This window comes from Myotis brandtii, unplaced genomic scaffold, assembly GCF_000412655.1.
Source record: "Myotis brandtii unplaced genomic scaffold, ASM41265v1 scaffold469, whole genome shotgun sequence".
NCBI classification, from domain to species: domain Eukaryota; kingdom Metazoa; phylum Chordata; class Mammalia; order Chiroptera; family Vespertilionidae; genus Myotis; species Myotis brandtii.
In genome coordinates this window covers 236865-244634 of record NW_005367911.1, presented here as the reverse complement: position 1 = coordinate 244634, position 7770 = coordinate 236865, and the positions used below count along the sequence as shown (strand labels likewise).

Genomic DNA, 7770 nt, shown 5'->3' with positions numbered 1-7770 from the left:
GCCCACCGTACAGGTGAGAGAGCAGAGGTTCAGAGATGCAAAATGGCTCACCCAGGCCTCCAGGGGGCTAGTGGCAGAGCTGAGACTCTGACCCAGATCTCCTGAATCTGTGTGCAGTGTGGTGGGTTCAACCCACTTCGAAAAATGCCCCACATGAGGAGAGTCAGGTTGTATCTCACGTCCCCCTCTCCAGGGCTCACATCTTGCAGCAAGAAGTCTGGCTCCTCTCTGGGCAGCTAGCGGGGCCTGATGGATCAGAGAACCCCTTGCATCTGTAGGGCGCGTTCTCACGCTTCAAAGCCCTCCCTCATCCTGCTACTCCGCTCGTGTGTCCTAGTCTCCTCTTGTCTTGCGGTGTCAGTGGTATGAAGTTCTTGATGTGGGTGTTGCTATGAGGCGTCAAAGTGAACTTCCGATTGCATTGATATAAAGTTCCAAACCAGGCAAAGCTAATCTATGCAGTGAGAGGCCCGGGGAGTGGTTACCCCAGGAAGGAGGCACGTGGGGGCCTCTGGGGCTCAGGAAATGTTCTGCCTCTTGATCTGAGAATGACCTTTGTGAAAAGGCATCGGACCTGCACTTACAATCTGGGCACGTTTCTGTGCAGATGTTCTACTTCAATAAACTGGACATAAAATAGCTGCAAGGGCACTTGGGCGCAACAATGAGCTCTTGGTGAGTCTAGTTGCGGGAACAGGAGGGCAATGCCGACATCACCCAAGCCCTTTGCTCTGCTGGGCGGCCGAGAACAAGGCTGCAAAAGCTGTATCCACGAGACCAGAAGTTCACTGGCCCATGCACATCCTTCACCTTAACATAGAAGGTGCTGGTCTCGCTTCCCCGGAGCACAGAAGGCGTGTGAGTGTCTGTGTGAGAGTGTATGAACATGTGTGAGTGGGTGTGCTTCCGTTTGTGAGTGTGTGTATGGCTGTCTGTGTGGTGTGAGATGTTTGTGTATGTGCAAGTGGTTGTGATTATCTTTGTGAGTGCATGAGTGTGTGTGTGTGTGTGAGTGCGCGTGTGAGATGTTTGTGTATGTGTGAATGGGTATATTTGTGAGTGAGTGTATGTGTGATGTGAGGTGTGTGTATGTACAAGTGGTTGTGATTGTGTATGAGTGAGTGTATGTGTGAGTATATGTGTTCTGTGTGTGTATGTGTGTGTGAAGGTGTATACCAGTGCACGGGTATGATTGCATTTGTAAGTGAGATGTGGTGTGTGTACCTATGCATGGGTGTGAGTGCGTATGTATGTATGATATATGTGTGATGTGTGAGATGTGTGTGAACAAGTGAGTGTGGTTGTGATGAGTTCAGTGTGAGGTGTTGGGGTGTGTGTGCGTGTGTGAGTGTGAGCACCACCTTACACGGGCCCAGAAGCTCCCCCTCCCTTTGGAGTTGAGATGTGGGACCTAACAAGGGCCCATGTGTACACACGGGTGTAGCACGTGGCACACACGCAGGTGCGGGGGCTCATCTCTCTGGTGCGAGCGTCTGGCACACGCTGCTCCTCCTCGGTGAAGGGCTTTTATGTGTTTTGAAATGCACGGCCCTTGATCGCTGCAGATTTATGCCGAGAAAATGGGTTCTGGTAACTGACCAAGCCTCTTAGCCGTTGCTCATTTGGGTGGATCTCAGGTCATCTATTTGTTTCTGGAGGGTTTGCAGGAATTCTCTCCGAAATGTGCCAAGCTTCCTGCCTTGGAGAAGACATTTATTTAATTTATTTAAATCAGATGATTTAATTCTCTTGTGCACAGGGAGCAAAACACAGATTCTGCATTATAGGAGCCTGAAGAAGAGAGAGGGAGAGAGAGGAGAGAAAGGGAGATAGAGATGAGAGAGAGAGAGAGAGAGAGAGAGAGAGAGAGAGAGAAGGGTTGATACGGGGTGAGTTCAGCTGGAGCTCAAAGATAACTTTCCTCACTGGAAGGAGTTTGCCACGTGGACCAAGAGGATAAGTGTCTGTCTTCCCAGCCGCTCTGTGGAAAAGAGCTGATCTTGTTGGCCAGAACTGAGAAAGGACATTCCTGTTTTCCACCCAATGTCACCCTCTTGGACCCCCTGCCCACAGAGCTCCCCTCCCCCCGAGATGCACCCCTGCCTACCGCTCTGTCCCTCCCTTGAACTTGAGTTTTCTAGTTCTGAGAGCACACCATGCCCCTGCATGTTTCTCTCTACTTCCTGCTACATCCTCCCTCACCCTTGGCCTGGCTGGTGAACCCTTCTTTGTCCTTGACTCCGCTCAGACACTGTGTTTTACGAGGCGCTTTCCCGACTCCTCTCCCTTGCAAATATCTCGACTGGGTGCTCACCACACGCCGCTGTAATTCTTTGCACATGGGCCTTTCTCCCACATTCGGCCACAAGTTCCTCCTGGGGAGAGAATGTGTCTTGTTCATCTCTGAATCACCGGATCCCAGTGCAGTGCTGGCCACAGAGGCGATGCTGGGCGTATGAACACTTTCTGAATGAATGAATGAGCCCACAAGCAGGGGAAAAGACAGGATGAACTCCACAGGCCTCAAGCACAGATGCACAGACGTGTACACAGCCCCTCACCATGCCTCCCCTGATGTGCGAAAGTCACCATGAAACTATTCACCCATGAAACACACGCTCCTCATCCCTAACTCTTGGCTGCTGTGTGAAATCCAATTCTTGTTTTGCACTTTGCCTCCAGAAGGGCTCTGGGTAGCAGTGCCGTTCTTTCAGACAAGGTCTCCCCGAGTGAAACAGCACAAGATGAGGGTGAACGTGGAACCGGGGGGGCATTCTGATATGGGACCAAGACCGAGTCAGGGGACTTGGGGCGTTGGGGTCCTGGCAGAGATGGGCTGCTCTGTCTGTGATCACAGGCTGGGGAGGGAAGGCCTGTGGGGGAAAAGGGTTAGATCAGTGACCCAGAACAGAGAAGGATCACAGGCTGCCTGCACAGATGCTATCTCTGCATGGCTGAGCGTTCCCACAGGCAACGGCTAGCATTCCTCTGCCCTCCGAGATGCTTGCTCTGGTGAGAACACATACAAGCACCTGGCACCAAAAAAATGAATGAATGAATAAATGAGAGAATGAAATAAGTCATTGTATGAATAGGGCGTGTTAACTTGATATCCCTGGGACTCACGTGTTCTCACCTGTAAGATGGGGGTGGGGGGTGTTGAATTAGATGGTTCCTGAAGCCTTTCCGGTTCTGCTCCTACTCTGCTCCCCTCTTTGTCTGTCAGTGGCACATGCACTGCACATGCATAAATAACCATATACTTACTTCATACTGTATATTAACTTTGTCTTATACATCTTGGTAGCCCCTTGGGCTCTCCACAGAGGATGGAGACTCTGGAGTCAGACGGCCAACAGTAACATTTTGAGTTTGCCACTAGCTAGCTGTGTGACTTAGGGCAGGTCCTGTTGGTCTCCAGCCCTTTCTCCTTGAAGTAGGGATGATAATCACCCAACTTATGGCTCCGAGTTGTGAACATTGAGATAATAAATTCAAAAGAATTTTGCAAGCTGTGTTACTAAGGCGTTATTCATGATCGTCCCACACAGTAGGTGCTTAGTAAATGCTCACTAAGTGAGCGGGTGACTTTCTGGATTAGCTTCTGTTTTTACCTACATTCTGCTCACATGAATTCCTCTGCGCGTGTGTTTTAGTGGTCTTTACCCCAAGGCTGGAGGCAATGTGGCCAGAAGTCCCCCATCACTCCATCAAGCCCAGCACCCAAGTGCTCCAACTGTGTCCCTCCCATAAGTCAACAGAATGGGTGGGGGCTGGGCGGGGGAAACAAAGGAGCTGTTAGCAGGTAGGAGCAAGTCAGCCCATCTCTGTGCAAGTCACCACCAATAAAACCTAATCAATGCAACCCCTTTTAAGTTGGTTGGATCAGTGACCCAGAAAATAGCTCCCCTGTAGAAAAGGAAATGATAGTCAATAAACTGAGACGTCAATGGGAAAAATCTATTAAAGTGAGTGAGATATCAGGAGACCTCTGGTGTTAACGGAGACCCTTTGGAACGGAGCCATGGAGTGAGAGTGGGCTTTTAACCCTCTCAAGGCCGGAGTTGCCTCAGCCCCAACTCAGAGAGCGGCAGAGGCTGCAGCTACGGTGGCTTTGCTTGGCCCAGGTCTCCCCACACAGTACCCAGGGGCCCATGCTTTGCTGAGCTCTGTGCTGCTTCCCCCTTCAAGCCTGGTCCTTTGGGGTGTGTGTGTGTGTGTGTGTGTGTGTGTGTGTGTTCCCTGCTGGATGGTCAGCGGGCCGAGGCTCTGTCTGGGGTGCTGCCCTTAGAGAGGGCACCTCCCTGGACATTTGGATGTGCTGATGCATCATGAATGAACGTGAAAGTGTTAAAGTTTAAAGGGGGCGTGTTTATGGAGAACTGGGGTGAGCTAGACATAAACTGGCCTGGGGCAGGGGACTGCAGGGAAAGACCTTGGCTGTGCTCTGCTCCTCTCACTTGCCTTTGCTGGTTAACTCCATGTCCAGTGATTACATGGATCTTTTATATGATGTTGTTATTATTGTTATTGCTATTGTTTAACCTTTGAGTTTTATAGTCTTTTTTTGGGAGGGAGGGGTAGAGCCAGGGAGCCATAGTATTTATGCCACCCAGAATCAGCAGAGGTATTGGCATGTCTTGGTTTATTTGGGACATTGCCAGGGTCCATGAGCGGGTGTTTATGCTCCAAGAATCTAAAAGCCCACAAGAATAGGATAAGATTCCTGGGTGAGACGATCACAGACAACACCTCGCAGTCTCTCCTGATGATGCTCACAGTGCGGTGGGGTGTCAGTCATTCTGGGGTGGCGGTGGTTACATTTTCTGGGGGTCAGAGATGTTCTAATGTGTTTGAGGGGCGAACTGATCAGCAACTCCATGGAAATATAGAGCTGGGCTTGTCCTGTTCCCAAGGCAAAGGAATGTACCAGGGAGAGAGTCACTTTTCCTGAGTATCTGAGGACCGGGTGGGTCTCTGTCTTCATTTGCCACCTCAGGTTGGTCATGGCCTCTGGGAGGGGGCAGTTCCCACTAGTGGTAACAGAATAAACTGACAAACACGCACAGACACATGAGTCCCGTTTCTGGTTTCTCTGAATTATGGGTTCATGATCAAAAACGTCTTTAGGATCTGGAGATTTCTCTTCGGCATTTCAGGGAACGTTCTGAAAACTTCTGATGTGCCCCAATTCTGCCTGGTGAACCCCAAGCCTGGGGGGAGGGTCCATCTGCTCCCATCCCAGGAGCAGGGCAGAGCTGTTCCTCAGAGACCTCTTTCTCTTCTTCTTCAACTCAGTGACCAATCCCCCCTCCACACAACACCCTCCCCTACCATCCCCCTGCCAACTTAAGAGCTTAAGAGGCCTGTGAAAATGAGGCCTGAAATAGCTGAGAAAAATCAACTACTCATTCCTGAGATGGTAGCCTGAGTGTTGGAAAGTGTTAACGTTGAAAGGAGTTTTGGAGTCCATTGAGCTTTCTCTGAGTTTTGGGGTACTCTCGTCCTAGCTGTGTGACTTTGGGTAATCCACATCACCTCTCTGAGCCCCAGACTCTTTCTCTGTAAAACGAAGGCCAATTATATCTTCTTCTCAGCGTTGTTTTCAGGATGAAGCAAGACAATGTGCGTGTAACATATTTACTGCGGTAACTGGCACATAGTAGGAGCTTGGAAATGGCAGTTCTTTCCTCTCCCAAGTCAGGATCAGATTTGCAACAAAGGGTGTCCTGTGATACAAAGTGAAGAGAAGGATTTTTCAAAACGGAGCCACTGCTGGTAAGATGCCAGGAACGGTCTCCCAGGTGGGACGAGGGTGTGATGGGTGAAAGGACCCTTCCCACCTTGGCGGCTTTGACCACAAGGGCGAGAACTCCAGGCCTCAGCCGGGAGTTGCGTATTTCTGCCACAAGGTGGCGGTGTTGGCAAACACACCACCTCCCATGCGCTGCAGAGAGGCCCAAAGTCAGGAGAATTTGACTTCCAATTTAAATTATTTTTAGAAGGGGAATGCTCTTAGAGATTACCTAATGCCATGATTCCATACACCAGGAAATGGAGGCTCAGGGAGGGAAAGAGTTTCCCCCAAATCACAGAGCAAGTCAGTGGCAGGGCTGGGTTCGTAGTCCATCTAGGACTCCTGACCAGGTTCGTTCATTCAACTTACCTTTCTCATCCGGCTCTTTCCTGTTATTCTTCCGCTCAGGGTTGCAGGTGGGGAAAGTAGGTGGGCTTGAGAGTCCTTGGCTGTTTTCAGGAGCCCCCAAAAGGTTTACACGATCACCTCAAGTACATTTAGGGATCCCAGATCTCCCAAGATCTTAATTCCATATTCCGCGGGCCTCACTTAGTATTAATTTGCATCCTAGTGAGAGAGGCAATGAGAAAGACATTTCTCCCCTTTCCTCCCTGCAACAGTCTGGTGTGTTCTTAAATCCAGGGTGAATGGGTGGACTAGCTCTGGTTTAGAAGGATCCCGTCTAGCTGTGTTTGTTTAAGGCTCTGGCCTGTAGTTGTTTTGGCTTCTGCTTCATGTTAGGAACTAGGTAATGGCCCGACCCTCACTGGGTGATACTGGGAGAGGCTCGGAGAGGGAAGTAACTCGCGTGGTCACGCAGGACTTCCAGATTCGGAGCTTCTGCCCTTTCTGGGCTGGCCCACTGGGTGGGGAGGATGGAGATAGCCCACCTTTTAGGATTTGTGTCCTTGAACCAGGCACTCTGTCCTGCCACTGAAATCCCTGAGCAGAACGCTCTCTGCACACTCTTTCTCTCCTCTCCCTCCCTCCCCCCTCCCCACTGCAGCTTCCCACCAGCGCCTTTCCAGAGCAGGCACTTGCTGAATAGGTTGCTAGTGGAAATGTGGTTTTCAAATTTGGGAAATCTCCATTAAGTCCTTTTATTTAAGGAGGATGTCATTATCACGCCTCCCCGAGGACTATTATGGTTCTATTAGGCAAGCCCGCAGACTTCCTAGGTACTGTCTGGGGTCTAGATTCCTGGGCAGGAAAATGTGAGACAGGAAGAAGGGGAGGGGGAGGGGGAGAGAGAACAGGGGATGAGGAGTGAGGAGGGGAGAAGGAAGAAAGGAGGAGAAAGAATGAAAAGATGTCTGTGGGAAGAGAAAGGAGTGAGAGAACGAGAGGCAGCGGGTACACAACCTTTGGCTCCCCTTGGTCCGCTTGGTCCAGCTGCTAGTCTAGAGGGTTTCAGATTGAACTGGAGGGGATTAAACTGCCTTATTTCCCCTTCTGAGCAGGCGGAGGCTACGGGGGAGTCCAGGTAACTCAGGTCTCATGTCCTCCAGCTGCCTGTCCAGCCTCAGGCCTCCAGGTTCAGACTGGGAGGGGCCTCTGTGAGGCCGGGAAGAGGAAGAGGAGACCCAGGGAGAGCTCTTCCAGACCCTGGGTCTGCGCTCAGGGCGTTGGCCTTCCTGACCACTCGGGGAGAACCCTGCTTTCTGTTCTCTGCTCCTCCCTTTAGAAGGTGAGCTGCAGAAAACAGGACCTCCTCCTCTCTCTGCTCTTTGCTGTCTCCCAGGCACCCAGAACAGGGCCAGGCACAGAGTAGGTGCTCAGTAGGTGTTTGTGGAATGAATAATAAACAAGGGATGAAGAGACAATTCTGCAGGTTCCCCATCTTCTCCCTGTTTGTGTTCAGAGCAGTCCTCTTGTCCGAATGGATCTTCTCTCTGTTCTCAGCAAAGGCTGGTGATCCTTGATGTCTTCGGATCTCTCTCTCTCACACACACACACACACACACACACACACA

General features: G+C 50.8%; 1 pseudogene; it reads left to right on the top strand.

The window, feature by feature from the left end:
- The first annotated feature begins 664 nt into the window (after nucleotides 1–664).
- The window catches only part of LOC102254130, a 10211-nt pseudogene continuing 3105 nt past the window's right edge, over nucleotides 665–7770 (top strand).